Source organism: Lissotriton helveticus, chromosome 10 (assembly GCF_964261635.1).
Source record: "Lissotriton helveticus chromosome 10, aLisHel1.1, whole genome shotgun sequence".
Classification (NCBI taxonomy): domain Eukaryota; kingdom Metazoa; phylum Chordata; class Amphibia; order Caudata; family Salamandridae; genus Lissotriton; species Lissotriton helveticus.
This window is the reverse complement of record NC_136071.1, coordinates 740,677,937-740,696,577: the sequence shown is the minus strand read 5'-3', so window position 1 is coordinate 740,696,577 and position 18,641 is coordinate 740,677,937.

The following is an 18,641-nucleotide window of genomic DNA, read 5'->3' as shown; positions in this document are numbered from 1 at the left end:
ATTAGAGGGCCATCCAAGCTCCTTCTGATCTAATCTAATCAACAGGAATAAGTTGATCTATTCCCCTCAGCAGGAAGACGTAGAGAAAGACGTAAAGACCGGCCAACAGGCAACTCACCTGTCCGTCGGTGCCCCCAGTTTCAAACCAAGTGGAAGTGAAGGTGTAAGTGATACCGCCCTTCATCCTTTAATAGCCGCTGGTAATTGGATATGAAGCCGTACGGGGCGTATGGATTGAGCAAATAGCAGATGTACGCACGAAGAAGGCCACTGTTCCTTCGCGCATGCGCAGTGAGTAGAAACCGCAAAATGATGGGATGTTATTCCACCGCGCTTCACCTTTAGAGAAGGGAACGGATCCCTCTGAAAGTCCTCTTCCCGAATCATTCAAACGGGTGCACGGGAGACCAGACTCCCGTATCCACGTATGCCGGATATTATATTATTTTTAGTCCATTATCGCACGCATGACCCAAAGGGGAACGCTATTCCCTATGGCATGCGCGTGAAAGCTTGTCGCAAAAACGGGCTCGACAGTTCGTGGACACCTCCAAATGAAGGAACATCCCAAAAGCGCATCTATCGGCTTGGGAATCAACAATATGCCATGGAGTCAATAGTTTCCCTGCAACCTAAATATGATCAATGATTATACTCAATATGGAGACGTCCAAATAGATTGCAATGGAAAATTCATCCTAACTGCTCTCTAGATAGGTATATGTAGAGGCACGATCTTTCTAGAATAACTCCACATCAAAATACTTATATAGAGAAGAGCAGGAGGTGTAGCTCTGGCTATGCCCCAGATTCAAGTGTTAACCAAAAAACGTGTATACCTTCAAGAGTCACTGTATGATGTAACGTGGCTCGACCCCATGTGGGAACAGTGTAGTTATACAATGAATGTCCTGGAGTACCTCCACATATTAGTGGAAAGTGGAATGGATATTATTATCGCTAAGTGTCAAAAAAGCGAGGGAGGAATGGATTGGGTGAGGTAGACAGAGGGGCAACGTGCACAATTGAGTTGGGTGAGCTATAAGGATGCAAACAAAGGTACGTATGCATCCATACATACAAGACCCGCAACTGGAAGTTGCTCTATATACTGAAAAACAAAACTTGTGGAGGGTCGAGGGGAATATTTAACGACTTGTCTGCTCAATCCCCTGTCTACAGGATGCAAAACACACAACAGAGCAGACCAGGTCTGAAGATAGTGTGTGGCTATACCAGTGTCCGTGAAACAGTTAGATGCATGTGTGTGCACAAATGCTGTTGAAAACGAAATGCAATTCAAAACAAAATGTTGTTGAACACAAGAGCTAGAGCAATTCCCATCAGCCCACCCTTATTTTATTTATTATTTATTTAAAGATTTGTAGAGCGCCTGGTGACCCGAAGGCATCCCCGCGCTATAAACCTGTAAGGTTGGGTGAGGGGAGAGGAGGGAGAAAAACCTTTTTATTTAGGGAAAAGCAGAGTTTTAAGCTGCTTGCGGAAGCGCAAGTAGCAGGGTTCCAAACGCAGACTACGGGGGAGCAAGTTCCAGCGGGTGGCCGCCTTTACTGAGAAGCGACGACCTCCGGTACGTGTCCTCGATAAACTTGGGGATAATCGCCAGTCGTTCATTGTCCGAACGCAGAGATCTCGAGGCTTTGTACGGGGTAACCATGTCTCCCAGGATCGAGGGACCTTGTCCATTGAGGAGCTTGTGGGCGATGCACATAGCTTTGAACTCGATCGTCTCTCGCACTGCAAGCCAGTGGAGTGCCTTAAGTGCCGGTCTGGCGGAGGATCTGGAGGGAAAGCCCATCAGCATCCGAGCCGCTGCATTTTGGGTTCATTGCAGCTTGCCCAGAGTAGCTTCTGGGGCTCCTAAATAGACAGCATTGCTGTAATCCAGGCGTGCAAGAACCAGTCCTTGAACCAGGAGTTTCCTGGAAAGAGGGGGGAGCAGAGGAAGGATCTTGCGGTCTGACCGCATAAGTCCGAAACAGGTACCGGCTGTTTTGGTAGCCTGGGTTTTCATGGATAGGTCTGGTTCGAGCCAGACTCCCAGACTCTTAATTTCTTTCCTGGGGGCGGGCACCTCACCCATGGTATTGGGCCAAACAGATGGTGGAATAGTTGACCATTTCTTGCCCATCAACATGACTTCTGTTTTGGACCCGTTGAGTTTGAGTGAGGAATCGCACATCCAGAGGTGGATTTTCTGGAGGCAGTGCAGGAGGTTATCTGGGCATTGGTCTAGATGTGAAAGCGAGACGACCAGTTGCGTGTCGTCCGCGTAGCTCACAATCTTAATGCTGAAGGGGGCAACTACATCCTCTAAAGGGGCCATGTAGGCATTAAAAAGGGTTGGACTCAGTGAGGAGCCCTGGGGAACCCCACTTGTCAGGGGAAGAGAGTCAGAGCGGGAGCTGCCATCCCAGACCTGAAACGAGCGGCCCGACAGAAATGACTCTAACCAGGCCAACGCTGTGCCCCCGAGTCCTGCCCTGGCCAGCCGGTGGAGCAGGACACGGTGGTTCACCGTGTCAAAGGCTGCACTAAGGTCCAGGAGGATCACTGCCACTGATCCCCCTGAATCCAAAATGCACCTTGCCTCCTCGATGACAGCGAGGAGGGCGGTGTCCGTGCCTTGGCCGGGGCGAAACCCTGTTTGGGACCGTCGCAGCAGATTGTTCGATTCCAGGAACTGGGACAACTGAGCGTTGACCAGTTTTTCAGCAATTTTGCTGATGCCCGGAAGGAGCGAGATCGGTCTGTAATTGGCCAGATCGGCAGGGTCCAGTTGGGGTTTTTTAAGAAGGGCTTTGACTACCGCTCCCTTCCAGCTAGGAGGAACGGTGCCTTGGGACAGAGAGGCATTAATCAACTCAAGAACTGGAGGAACAATCGTAGGGGCGACTGCTTTAAGAAACCTCATGGGGGCAGGGTCAAGGGGGGAGCCACTTTTCATTTTGGCCAAAGTCTTTTCGACTTCATCCGATGTAACCGCCCTAAAGGCATTAAGCAGCGGGCGAGAGGTGCCTCCTGGACAGGGGTCGGGAGTCGCATTGTCCCAGCAAGGTAGCTGACTAGGCTGCGGGAGTGAATCTAGGATGTGGGAGATTTTAGAGTCGAAGAATTTTGCTAATTCTTTGCTCCTGTCTGGAAGGGCCCCGGACAGTGGTGGGGGTTCAGGAATCTTTAGGAGCTCTTTGACGAAGAGATAGGATTCTCTTGCAGAGTTAGTGGCATTTTTTATCCTATCGTCATAGTAGGAGGCTTTAGCAATTTTCAGAGCAGATTTATATGCTCTCACAATCCTCCGGTATGCGTCTTTATTGGAGTGTAGCCAGTCCTTCCTCCAGAGTCGTTCAGCTTTTTTACATTCCTTGCGGAGGGCTCTGAGTTCTAAGTTGAACCAGGGGGCTGAACCTGTCTTTCCGCTCTTGTCTTTGCGAATTTTTATTGGTATAATGGAGTCAAGTGAGTTGGAAATCCACTTCCTGAAGTTACTATCAGCTGTAACAAGGTCCCTGGAGAGGGCGGGGGTCGTTAATTCTAGAATATTGGCCCAGTCCTTGATAGAGAGTCTGGACCATGCCCTGTCTCGAATATACAAGGTGGGCTTGGGGGCTTCCTGAAATCTCCTGGCCAAAAGAGGGGGACCAGAAAGTGGTCTGTCCAGGGGAGGGGGCAGGAGGGTCTAGCCTGGAGGGTACGGACATTTGTAAAGACTGGGTCTAGTAAGTGGCCCTTAACATGGGTGGCTCCGGTATTGGCCAGTTGGAGACCGTAGGCATCTAAGTCTGATATCAGGTCAGCAGCCCCTGTGTCTAGGGGATCATCAAAGTGGATATTGAGGTCCCCTAGCACGGTGAAGTTGGATGTAGAGTGGGCCAGAGCTGATATGGAATCTAGTAGGGCGCTGGCAAAGGGGCCAAAATGGCCCGGGGGGGCGGTACACCAGAAGACCTGTCAGCGAGGTAGTCGGGGCTAGATGGATGGTGAAATGGCAGCTCTCTGAGTCCTTGGTGTGAGCATCACTAATTCTGCATGAGAAGTGGTCTCTGTGCTCTCTCCTTATGGTGGAGTTAACGTCATGTGGGAATTACTAGTCATACCTTCCCACATCCGACCAAATAGTGCCGGTGCTGGAAAGGATGTCAGTAATCTAGCCATGATGTTCATCCTAGATTAGTGGAAAATTAAGTGCAGTGCTCAGGTGATAGTGACAAATAAAATTGACTACCTAGATTCTGAAAAAACATGAAAACAGAAATCTATGTGTCAAGGGTTAAAAAACACGCCGAGTAGTAAGACTACCCCATGGCGCTAAGCAGGACGGTCAACATGTTTCAGCCAAAGGGGCTTTGCCCCGGCTTTCTTCAAGACCTTAGACATATAATAGCTACTGCAATGACACATTGTGTGATAAGTGAAAAATAACAATCAATGTACTTCAAAAAAGTTACATATCTACCAGGAACTTTGAACGTTTACATGCCCACTGGAGGGAGAGAAGCAGATCTTCTTCCTACCAAAGAGATAGAAGATCTTATTATTTTTACAACAGCACTAGATTACACACATACAACCGCAAATTATTGATGCAGGTGTGTCTGTCTATACGGTCTTTGTGTGCGCATGCGGTTGTATGGTCGATTCCGCCCTTGTGTTGCACTATCTTCGGTCTCGCGAGACTATGACGCCAAACTTGTGCGTCGCTGACCTTGTTAATAGGTTTAAATACCGGCACCACCTCGTCTAACTTATCAGCTGTTTTCCAAGAGAAGCGCTGCTACCGAGGACGTACTTTTGTCGTTTTGCTCGTTTTCCAAAAGTAAGTGTGCTCCACAATGCTCTAGCCATCCTGGGAAGCTACGCTGCACCCTTTAATTAGTATGTGTAATTCTTATGTGTTTTGGCAAATTACTTTCCCACTGAGACATGTTCTACACGTTTCCCCAAATGCATCCACTTATTCAGCGGAGCATTGTAATGCTTTAACCTGATCCATTCGGTTTAGGCGGTAGTTCCCTTTGGGTTCAACCGTCACGTTAGACAAGAAGATAATTTGATGTCTTAAATAAATATAATTCTTGCCAACAAATAGTCTTTTTAAATCGTTGTTCGCTCCGGTGAACTTTTCCCCAGCTGAGTCATGCTTCATACTTTGCCTACAGGGCTTCCACTTATTCAGCGGAGCATTGCAATGCTGTTACATATTTTGCGCTGTTTATGCGGCATCCCCCTCAGGCGGAGCCGGCAATACAAATCGAAGCCTTAGCAACTAGTACTATTATCGAAAAATAAAAGGATAGTACAAGGCGTCAAGCTAAAATGAGTACTTTATATTTTTCTAAAATATATACAGATTGAGAACCCAAAGTCTGACGTATCAAGCAAGACTATCAGTTACTTTAAACCTGATTACGCTGCAGACATCAAACAAACAAGGTAATTACCATTACAGACAGACCTTTTGCCCAATCCCATCTATCATTCTACAAAACAGTAATGTCATGATGTTTCTTTTCCAGCAATATTGCTGTTTTTGACGTTTGACCAGCCAATTGGCAAAAGTTATCTCATTGCCTCATCTCAAATTCTCTCAAGTATCCCAGACCAACTGTGGAGGTGTACGTTGGGACATCTTCATCGATGTGAGTTAGAACCATCAGCAATGGTGTTTTTAAGTATACCACTGTTTTGAATCATTATCCTGATTTTAGGCAAGTAGGTTGGTCTTAGACACAACAATAACATGAATAAGAACTGTTCATCAGGAATATAAATTCTATCTATAACCAACTGTATTTTTTAATTGTTTAAATTATACAAAATTTAACTGTGTATCTGATTTGTTAGCTAAGTCGCCACACCGACTTTAATCTGTGTTCATTTCGTTTTTAAATATGTCCTTTGTACCATGCCAAGAAAAGACAAGTGCGTAATTCTTGCTTTCTAAAACATAACCAGGTTGTAATGGGTTGTTATTTTGTTACAGCTTTTTCCAGGGTCATCAACTGCAATGCTTAAAGTTTTTGTCCTGATGATGGTCTTATGAATCCATTTCCTGAAAGACCGAAACGTCGACCGCTAAGCCTAATTCTGCCCACTATTCATCAGTCATCATTGATTTCCTTAGACTGAAGTGTAATCAATGTATAATTATTGATTAGCAGTTTAGACTTTTTTTTTTTGTGACTTTAGTTTGGAGCAACTGAATTTCTCCTTCTTTGTCTCAAATGCATCGTTTTGTACCCTGTTTTCACTTTTCGAACTGAATTCTTTCAAAGAAAATAATAATCCTTTGAAATAAATCACCTGGTTTTGTATTTCTTTTCATCATAATGTTAGTGTGGTAACATTGTTGATTTGTTTTTGGATCGAATTACACTCAGCCACTAACCAACGGTAATTGGGTACTCTATTCAATTTGAGTCCTTTAGTGCTGATACTTAAGCTCCATTACGACTCTTTTTCAACATCTCAACCAACCAGATCTAAAGTTCAGCATAGTAAATAACTTGGCTCAGAACTTATATCACCAAGTCTCTCACCCACCACCAAGACCGTTAATACCATCTCCATCAATAAATCAAGGAGGTGGATGACTGTAGGATAAACCCAGAACTTTTTTCCAGAATCTGGTCAAAAAGTGTGCTTGAAAATGTTGAGTTGGAATATAGCAGGTTTAAAATCCAAGGTAGTGGAGAAGGAGTGGCTGTCGTTTATTAGAAAGCAGGACATCTGCTGCTTTCAAGACACGTGGTCTGTATACATGGTTGACCTAGATGGTTATTCAACATATCATCTGCCAGCAATAAAACAAATAAAGGAAGACCAGTGGGAGGCCTCATTACATGGATAAGAACTTCTGTTCTCAAAAACGTTGAAACAAATTACACTGTACTCAATAAATATATTCAAATTACATCCCTAGAAAATTAAAAATATGAACAATTGAAATTATGAATGTATATTTTCCGCCAAGGGATGGATCCAAAAATATATCTCATCTTGCGTCCCTCAAGGAACATCTTTTGATGTCAGGCTTAGAAAAACCATCAACACATTGCCATGATGCAACGCGAACAGGTCCGGTCTATTCTAGATTAAGATCAGGCTGCAAAATAATTTGTGGGGACTTAAACACAAAGATGCGCCCACTTTCTTTTGATGAACCACCAATCGATGTGGATAGAGCCTGGAAGATACCCTAGCCACTAAAAGATTACTGTAAGAAAACAAAGAAAGATGAGTTAATTTTAAGGTTCTGGTAGAGGATGGTCTGCGTCCGCTTAATGGTTGAACCAAATCTACTTATCGAGCTGGCACCAGACGAAGCACTATTGATTATATAGCAGTAAATATGGAAATCTGGCACCTTATTATTGATATGGGAGTAACTAGCAGGCTCAAAAGTGATCATGATTCACTGATTTTGCTTTTGAAACATCCAGGACCTCGCCTCTAAGAGCCAAATTCTACTCGATTTACAAACGGCCTTATTAATATTACTCTAAATTCAAAAAGGAAAATATTATCAGGCTACAAAATAGCAAGGAAATAGATATTCATACTATTAGTCCAACTTGGATAACATTACGTAACATGATATTTGATGCACCGAGTGATTGGTACAACAACTCTGGAAAGAGAGCATCAACTAATTGTATTTCTGTCAAATTTCTTCAGGATGGTTGGGATTGGTATGATGAGGAGTGCGCAAAACTGAAAAAATAATTGTCTCTGGTCCTAAAGAACCGACACATGGGCAAAGGGAGCAAACAGCTTTTCCAGGAGAAAAGGAAACAATATACGGGGCGCCTACAATATAAAAATAAGTATTACTCGCATAAGTTATGGCAAGAACTGCGGTTGCAATATCTTCACGAAACGGAAATACATTTTGGGGAATCATTAGAAGTGGCTGTTGGGGCCTCCAAAGAGCCTGAAGTTGGCAATTAGCCTTCAGATTTGGGTAGACCATTACTGCACACTATACAAAAATGATGCTGAGTCCCTGTAGAACGGGCCTGTTACTCCAGCATCTACCAATAGTTGACATCTGAAGTGCTAGTGGGAACAAGAGAGGTGGAGATCTTAATGGAATTCAGAAAGCAGACAGATATCCATCAATCATGTAGGCTTGAGAAAGTTGACCCCATATCACAGACCATTAATGATTTTTTGTATACCTCCAGTAAATTCTATGACAAGAGGGCAAAAGCATCATTTCACTTTTGATGAAGTCGAGCAAGAAATCAGGGTGCAAAAGCCTTTTAAAGTGGCTGGTCCGGACAAATTCCAACAGAAGTCTTTCTTAACCAGTTAAATCTTTGGTCTCTAGTTTTAACCCAAATCTTGAATACCATCTGAACCCTAAGAGATATCCCATACTCATAGTAAAAATCCATACCCGTGTCTATTCATAAAAAAGGCCCCAGAAAACTTGTTACTAATCATCGGCCTATTTCATTACTTGATGGCGTGGGCAAAATATTCGGAAAACTACTTTTATCCCATTAAGATCAATGAGTGAAAAATCTGGATTCGATAACACCATACCAAGCTGGGTTCATGAGGGGCAAGAGTAATCTTAAACCAAAATGTGCATCCCTGATTTATTGGGCAAACCTTCAGTGAAGTTAGCATTCCTAGCCTTCATAATGAAAGCAAGGGCTACTTGTACATATGGCACTGAGTTGTGGGACTACCTGAAAAACACAGAAATACAAACTACTGAAAACAATTTCAATTGACGTTTATTACGCCAGGGGCCTGGAATGCCAATGGTGGCTTTGAGGAAAGATTTAGGTATAGTCAAAGTTGAGGACTATATTGCACTGGCTCCCCTAAAATACTGTTTTTGCATATGGTCTAGGTCTGAACTGGTGTCATAGAGGCTCATTTTGCAAGATATTACGAAGCAGCAAGATTATCACAAGCTACTGTGATTTGCTCATTTCTCAGAAGTTCTGACCAGTATCGGCCTAAATAAATATTGGCACCATCCTGAAATGATCACAAACTATAGCCTTGATGTGGTAATGAATGCATATTGGCACCATAACAAACGAACAAACATGAGCCACCTAGGTGCCTTATCAAAGCGTTATTTCTCTTTTAATAAATATTTGGATTCAATTGATTGTTTTGACGATATATACCCGGCAAGAAAAAGAGCCATTTAGCTTAAATTTCGATTAGGTACTTTACAAGTGGCTTCTGTAACTAAAAGATGGCTGAAATCAACAGGTGATGGAATGGAGCAGTGCCCTTGCCCCCTTGGAGGTTATGAAGTGTTAATACACTTTCTTTTGCTGTGTCACTTTACATACCATGTTTGTAGATATTATCTGCAACCAATCTTTCTTACATTTAAGATTAGAACTTGCAAAGAGGCGGATCCTCTCTGTATCACAACTGATGATAGAGCTATTATAGTGGATGTTTCCTCCTACATCTACGCAGCATGGAAACAAAGACCAGTCGCACACTTAAAATTGAATGTTGATTGGCAAGTTGGACAATCTCTCAAGCACATATATTGTCTATTGTTTACATTGTATCAAAGGAAAGAGTGGTAGTTATTTTCTATCCATGTGAGGAATAGGAGCCAAACTGTTAGCACAGGAATTAAGATGGGGAGAGGTGTTGGCCTGACGGCTAGGGCAGTCAACCTTGAATCTGGGGAACTGGGTTTGAGTCTTGGCAAAGACTCTGAACATCCTGTGATTCTGGGCAAATCACTTAATCTCCCTGTGCTAACAAAAATGAATGTGTCCTCATGTAATGCAACTGGTGCGATGTAAAGCACTCTGATCCCAATTCGGGTGAAGTTTGCACTATATAAAATAAATAAAAAAATAAGATAATTTATAAATAACTACACCATTTGTAGGGTATTATACATTGTACTGTAGTATTTTATCTGTAGAAATGTTGATGACAAATTGAGTTGAAAATTGAATTTTAATTGTTATGGTTTGTTTGGCTGAGAACAATAAATATTGATTGAAATGTTCTATGCGGTCAAATTCATCACCCTTTTTTTAGCAGGGTATGTACATTTTGTTGGTTGTTCAAAAGCAGGTGACATTTGACTCCAACAACTGAGCTGCAGCTTATAATGAAATTTAATTTTGTGCTGTCTGAGCTTCCATTCATATGCAGAAAATATAATAGGAATTTTAGGATTTATTGTTTGCCAGATTGTGTGCCAAATTTAGATTTCAACACAACCATGCACCTATAAGTATCTAGTGTACCTCCTATTCTCCAACAACAGCCTTTTAAGAACATTCGGAATTTATTTTGGGAAAGGATTATCCTTACCAACTTAAACAAGACCTTGGTTCGGTCTCAAAGCAGTTCTTAAGAGAAACTCTGCTCAGCTTATGGTAGCTGTGACGCAAGCAGGAGGCCATTTTCCACAGAAATGCCTGTAAAGTTCAAACATTACTAAACAGTGTAACGACAAAGAAACAGCATAACAAGTATCCTAAACAAATTTAAAACACATTTAAAAAATGATGAAAATTGTTACATGGGAACTAGAGATATGAAAAATTACATTTTAAATCCAAAAAGCACCAATAACGCAAAAAAACACCAATGAAAAATGTCAGTTTGTAGTTGAACAGGCCGTAGACACCAGAACAAGCCAATTGTACAGTAACAGAGTTTGGTTAAGTCAAGTGGTTCATAGTATTCAGCATATTTACATTGGGACCAAGTCTACTTTTTTGGAACTCAGACTCCTTTAGCAGGGCAAGGTTCAAAGGTGAAACCTGGGAGGGTGTCTTAAAGTCATGTATGTCATGATCAAGAGCCAACTTGAAGCTCAAACAGGGAAAAATCTGTTTTATCTTCTGACCTAGTAACTTTTCGGGTCTCAAATTCCCCAGTGGGATGAGATTGCAAGCTGCTGCTGGGCAATGCTTCACAAGTATGTTACAGCAATGACCCACTGAGCACATTTTCTGTACAGCAAAAAGCTCTGTGCAGGATGAACCCAGTTTTGTTGCACACAAAGGGTGAGTTCTCCATGGTAAAACCACAATACCTTTCCCCATCCTATTGCAGTTCGAAAGCTGTAGAGTCACAATTTTGTCCACCTATTGGGAAAGTTCCTCTTGATCAGTCCTGCAGCTCTCAGTTCTTTGGTGGAAGTATTAAAGGTTCCCCTGCACCCTTGATCTTTGTGAACACATTGCCTTCAAACACACAATGGTGGTTGTGCACTTGACAGCAAAGAGTCGACTGTTGCAGTAAATCTGTTGATAACAAAGTAAGGGGCACATTTTCTAAAGTCTCATTCAATGCAGAGCAGCAAGCAAAGTTGCTCCACTGCGTTGCATGAAACAGAGAGAGCAGAAGTTCACCATATCTACTAAGATATGCTGCACTTCTGCTCCCTCCTTCCACTGGTGCACTGTGTGCTGTCTAGCGCCAATGCAGGCACCCTTGTGCCATGCTGCAAAAGCACCTGCATTAAGAGCAGGATTTTTTTTTTTGCGGCAAGTTGCTCCTTCCTACACAGAAACAATCCTTAAAGGATTTTCTTACTCTAAGTGTGATGGGGAGTGCATCAAACATATAGCCTGGGTCTGGAAGTTGCACCATGTTTTGTATGGCTTGGTAAATTCATAAATTCATTTTGCGTTGGGGGTGTACATAAAAGTGACTCTTATTACATGCAAAATCTTAATAAATCTGCCACAGATATGTATTGTTCTCTTGTTATATCTGTTGATTGTTGTCTATTTACTAAAATGCATTCTAACCTGGAAGTGTTCTTTATGCTGTTCTTTTGTGTTGGTAATACAGGCAGAAGGTGTGTTGTACTGTAGGTTGTAAACATGAGGATGCTGAATGTAATGACGTAAATAGAATGTCAATAATATAATCTTACAAAGAAGAGAGAAAGAAAGCACAGTGAGAAACAAGGATGTTTGGACGCTGAGTCATTTACTGGAATAAACTTAAGGATTTGCACTTCAAATTCTATCCAGTACTCTTTGTGGTCTCTGGAGCTTGATTATTTTACAAACGGTTACTTCTGAGATCCAATAAAAAACTTCCCTTCCCTCAACCTTCCCTTTTATTATAGAGTTATCCTGTCACTTTCTATAATCCCTCACAAAATGTTATATGTCAGAACATCAAATATATATAATTATATCTATAAGCATCATCTTGTAACAATATAGACTGTAAAATATTGACTTCCATATAAATGTCAAAATAGGTATACATTAGGGAGAGTACATTAACTATTCAAATCTACATCTACTTACATTGATAATACTGTGCAACCTATTATCTTGTCATCAATATATTTACAGGTTTATCAGGGATATCTGCTGGTTAAGGGCTTTATTATGAGTTTGGCGGTGGAGGAGCGGGACCACCCTGCTCCCAAACTGCCAAACCTATGTACAAACCGCCCGCCAGATTAGGAGTTTTTTCTGTCTGGTGAGCGGTTCTTTGGCGTTCCCAGGGTGGTGCCCATGAAATAGGTAGGGCAATGGGAAGGTCAAAGGCAGTACCTGCATGGCATGGACTGCTGTAGTCCATGCTGGGCAGGTGCTGGTATGCATGCACACAGGGGGTAACATGTTGTGTGCATCTGCATGGCGTGAGTTACAAGGAGGCTGCCTTAATTTCCTACCCGCCACACTTTCCATGGCGGTTGCACCGCCAGAAAAAAGTGTGGCAGTGAGGAAACTCGGAATATGCTAGGCAGGGATGCAGCAGCCCTGCAGAGCATATGCGGCCTAATTACTGCGGCGACAGTGGTCCCAGAGTGGCGCAATCACAGAGAGGGCATGGAAGAAAAGTCTATAGTCTTTGCATACGTGGATATTCAGTGCTGCTCACTATTATAGGAGGATTAGTGTGCACTAATCTGATATCAAGTACTTAGCCTAGTTCTTCAAGTTGTCTGTACTTTGAAGAAGATCTTGAAGTCTTCACTGCGGGATACCCTGGGGGTCCGGAGTAGCAGTGCAGGAATAAGGGAGGTAGGAGGAAGACGTCAAGGGAGCGGATGCCATGGGAATCAACATTCAAATGCACTTTAAGGAGACTGAAGCACTCCTTGGTTCTGGCAGGACTCCTTAGGTGATTGGAAAGGGTAAAGCTTGTTCCGCGGGGAGTAAGGCTAAGCCATGATTCGGGGTTTGACAGGGATTATATACCATCTCCAAGACTCAACGGATGTAGCTAGATACTAGTGACACTTGGGGCATATGGCCATCGGGAAAGTTCTCGAACCTTGGAGAAAACATGTATTAGTACTTTTTGACCTTACAGAACGGAGAGGTGCACTTATTGATCAGAACCAAATAACAGGAAACAAATGTATCATTTTAATTCAAATTTGCATTTGAACAACAACACCAAAACCCTTGTAACAGCAGGTGCTGATAATCTATTGGTTCTGACACTTGAAGGGATTCAAGCACAATGGATTTACGGGTCTTGGGGAACATCCGTCATGGTATAATTGCATGTCATAAAGCACCACAAGGGTAAAGCAATACGATCCCTGCACACTAGGCCCACTACACAGAGGGTGCATGAGGGGGCCATGAGGCCATCTGCCAAACGGAAAATTAGACCCAAAGTTTCTTATCTCTACTCTCACTTTCTCTGGACTGGACTAATGCTTTTTTCCTCCTATTTGATCACCCTTCTTTTTCCCTTGAGTCCTTCAACTTATCTTTAATGTTTGCAATGCTTTCCTCATTTATCTTCCTTTTTTGCCTACCTGGCTTTTCTAGTCTTCTGGCTCAGTTTCCTTCTATTCATTATTCTTTCCTTATTTACCACTAATTGTTAAATGTGCCCATATCCTTGCCCTTTCTGTTGTCTTCTTATGTATTTGCAAATTCCATGTTCCATGTTGTGCTAACTGTGCCACACTCACCAATCATTCAATCACATTCTAGGCTGCTTTCATTCCTGGTCCCCAAAGTTACAAAATTCTTACCTCTCTCTGTGGAATCTGCCTCAGGCTTGTATTCTTTTGATACTCATGGTAACAATCACTGCCTTTCATCCTATTGGTTTTGCTAGTCAATATTGTGTCTATTCTTTTTAATAATCTCCTATACTGTCTATATCTATTGTGCAACACATTCGTAGAAATACTATGAAAATGTATTAAAATAAAACAGTAATAATATCAAATAGTGATTTACACTTGAGAGCAAAGTAATAATAGATTAATCCAGATATTAACCTCTGTCTTTTCCAAAGGATTTTAGTTTTTAAATATTTAAAGCAAATAACAAGTAGCACAGTGATTAGGAAAACAGAATAAATATATGTGAATATTAACAAATTTAAAGTATTCAGCAATGTTCATAATGGCACAAACTGTGAAACTCTAAAGTAAATAGTGATCTGATCAAGTTTTTTACAACCAAGGATATACTCACTGAAACAGAAACACAGGCACGTATGTACCCAGTCACTCATGCATACCAGTCATTTATCCAGCACTAATAGAGTGACTACCACTCAGAGTTGCACTTAGTTACTAATGCAGACAATCAGCAATCTACACATATACCACTCAGTTAGGTCAGTATAGAATGTCAGGATCTGCATTGCGGCGCCTGCCTAGTGATTAGCAATGAACTACACTTCCCATGAACCTCCATGCTAGGAAGTACTTAACGGACTTGCGCGTGCAATCGATGCATGTCATTCTGTATCTCGGAGTTCTGTTTTGAAGCAGACGTGATCATGCCAATGAACGAGTGTTTGACGAGAGCGATGGCGGTGTTTTCGGGCATGCTGTTGCAGACTTTCCTGAGGCTGGTAAGATTTGCGTTTGAGTAAGGAGATCCGAAGTCTTCCGACGTCCTTTCTCAAACTTTCTGTTCCCTACGGAGCGTGGAGTCCTCCTCGGCTCGCTCTGCAGTTTTACTTTGGTTTTTTGTTGAGAGCATCGGAGCGGAACACGGAGGTGGTCGCAACCTCGTGTTGCTGTTTCCGACGTTAGTGAGAGTGACAATCTGTTGGTAATTGCAGAGCATACTAGCCGGGTTCGCTACATGCTTCCGTGTTCAATTACCTATCATCAAGTGGCCTATTACTCACCGGAGCGGGAGTGGTGGAAGCAACCACGCGCTGCCGGTTGTTGTTAATTGTATTTCTTTAGGTTGGAACTCATTACCGGAGCGGAAGTGGTGGTCGCAAGCACACGCTACCGGTTGTTTGTTTATATTGTGTTTCTCTAGGTTGAGACTTAGTGCTGGAGCGGGAGTGGTGGTCGCAACCACACGCTACCGGTTAGCTGATAATTGCATTCAAGCCTATATTAAGAAACGGAGCGAAGAGGTGTTCGCAGCCTCACGCTTCTGTTGGTATTTATTAGCACTCACTTGCATCTTTGTTAGGGGACGTGGTTATTTGGCTGAGTGCTTAGGAGCTGAGTCAGGTCTCTCAACTTGCCAAACTTAATTACTTTTGCGTTGCTCAATTGGGAAACTACAGGAATTTGTATGTTTTATATGAAACCAAGAACCCTTATACAAAGCTCTTTTTCTGTGTGCAATGGTAGGTTATCTAATACAAACTCCATTTCCAATAGAATAGAGTACATCAATAAAGATCTTCACGTGGTGGTTTTTTCTTTACAGGAACAACATGTTTGTACATTGTTTATTTTGAATTCAGAAAAGGATCATTCCAATCATTTACGGGTATGCAGGACTAGCGAGAATTCATGAGAGTAGAGGTGTTTCTAAACATTGTTTATATTGTGTAAGAGCGGGACTCGGAAATGGAAGCAAACGAGTTTTTGTGGCTGTACTATTTATTTTCAAGAGCAAAGTATCAGTACAAGTCTTTCTGGTATAACCCCTACGGGGTGACCGGCTCCTCTCTCGGCGAGTCTTTCGGATGACGCCCTCCTCCTTCCGTCGGATGGGGCTCCTCCTTCTGTTCGGCTCCGGAGGCTCCGTGGCGTCCGCTCTCGCCCAGGACCGGGGGGGAACAAACAAAATGAGGCAACCGTAAGTATTCTAGCTGAGCTGCTTTTTAGCACAACGTGACAGGGAAGAGTGAGGGACGTGTGTGGTACCCCAGGTGCACTCGAGCTAGCTGGATGTGTGATTGGGAAGGTGAGGATGAGTGAGAAGGGGAGAGGGGGGGGGGCCAAGATGATATATACAGCGGGAATTTTAAGGCCGGCTTCGCCCTTTCCGCCACCACCCCAGGAAGCGTTCACGCACCTCTGTTAGCCGTACCCCTCCTGGCGTACGGCTGGGCGGAGCGCTGGGTTGGCCTCCGGGCGCTGCTGATTCAGATGGAAGTCGGTCCGTTCTCTCAGCGGTCTCCTCGGCTTCCCCGGGTCTGGCGGCTCCTGTCTCCGTCCTTGTCTCCCGATCCACTCTAGGTCCAGGTCGCTCTCCGCACTTCTCCGCTCGTCTCCGTTCTTCCACTCTTCCGCTTTGCTTCCCGCCTCTCCTCTCTCCTTCACGCTGACCGCTCCTCCGGTGTAATAACACACCTGGGTGCTGTCAAGGCCGTCCTCAAGTACCTGGCTAGGCTCCTCCCCCAACATACTTCATGTCCACTTAAAGGGCCCCCAGTCCTCTTCATCCTCTTCGTCGGGGCTGTGTCTCTCTGGGTCCGACCACACGGGGTCCTGCTGCGGCTGGGGAAACAAATCGGGGGGGTCACATGTAATTACTTGGGAGCCCTCCTCGGGGCATGTTTGATGGCCCCCGTTACATATTGTTTGCTATTATTTTGTCATTTCAGATTCTTGTCCCTGCTGTCTCTTCCCTTCCTTTCCCTCGCCTGATAGCTCGACACCCTGTGTACGATATTCGGGGTGTTGATGAAGTCAGGAGGTGGACCCTTACTTGTGGCATCCGGATCCTGCAGAGCATGTCCTGACATAGAAGGCAGCTGCACACACATTTAAATACCCCTTTACTAACTTATACAGCTAGCAGGTGATCTATGCAGCTCCTTGGATATGTATTTACAGATCCATAGAGTAAGTAAGTGAGGCAGAAATGTACCAACATGCTTACTTATGTATCCAATAACACACCCTTATAGGCACTGACACACTCAGTTAGGTATGTAGTGTGGATCTGGTACTAACAATTCATCCATCTAGACAAGCAGGCCTTTAAACTTGTTTCAGGCCTGCTGCAGAAACGCATGAATTTGCAGTTGTCCCAGATCTCAATTAAAAAATGTTGTTAAGCCATCAGGTTCTCTTCTACTACTTCTCTGTCAGTCCTGAGGTATGTTGTAGGTAAGTATGGGCAAAATGCGCGAATTCGCGTTCTGCATAATCCGCGAATTTGCGGATTTTTTTTGCGTGTTCGCGGGGCGCTTTGCGTGTTCGCGGGCCTCTTGCAGCGCACCAACCGCGAAGTTACCTACGCGGTCCTCAATGGGCGCGGCCATCTTGTTTTTCATTCATTGCTATGGTTCTGAGCGTGCTTTTTCAATCCTCCCCTAATCTTTGCAATCCTTTGTTTCTTTGAACTTTTATTTAAAATGTTTGTGCTGATTATCTATCCCTCTCTTTTTCTACATCTATATTGTGTGTTTTTTCTACTTTTGGTTACTTTAAACTACTTTTTTCAACTCTTTTCTTTTATTTACTTTTTCCCTATTCTTTCCTATTTTTTATTTAACTTTCCTGTCCAGGACCATGGCAAAGGGAGCTGGGAAGAACACCAAGGGGAAGGGTCCCGCACCCCGTACCCGGCTCCCATGCAGGCGCTTAAGGGGGGAGGCAGTAATAGCCCGGGAGATTTTCAGCACAGTGGAGGTGGCTGCACTGTTTTTTTTCGTCCAGCGCCACCTCCCCAAGACCGTCGCGGCAGGCTCAGTGCCAGGTATGGGCTCCGGGAGCGTCGCAAGCTATGGGGGAAGGTGTGCCGGGCCATGTATCGGGAGTCTGGGGTCCGGCGCACCTACAACCAGGCGACGCACCGGTGGTCCGACATCCTGGACCGGGAACACGACCTGCTCGACCTGCTTGGCGTGGAGATCCCTGGGCTTGGTGAGTAGTAGTAGCTATTTAATCACTACTTTGTTTTCTCCTGCTCTGTGTTATTATGATATTGCAAATATTTGTTTTTTCCGAAGACCAAGAATGCTGCTGATTACATTGCAGGTACATTATGTTTCAAAAGCTTCTGTGATTGCAGGTGGTCACCTACTCACTGGTGGTGCTACTATGCTTATTTGTTTTCAACTTTGTGCTCATTTGGCCTGGGTGATGATTATGTATTGGTGTACTTTACAGAACTGCGTAATGGTAGACATTAGAGACTCAAGTCCAGTCCTTCCTTTGTACTCCTGCCACTAAGAAGAGATAGTGGTGGTGATCATGACCGACTGTGTCTGTCACTTCGCGTGCTGCGTAGTGCTGCCTGCCAGTCCTAGTAGAACCTTTTTGTAGTTGGTTTAGTGAGTTACATAACTTTCCAAGTAAACGGTCCGCGAATACAGCAATACTATATCCTAGTAGACCACATCAGATATGGGTCAATAAATTTAGTGCAATTGTTGTCTATTTCCCCGAACTAATTTGTTATTGTTTTTTTGGAAATGTTTGATGTGGTTGACAGCAATCATCTATGTTT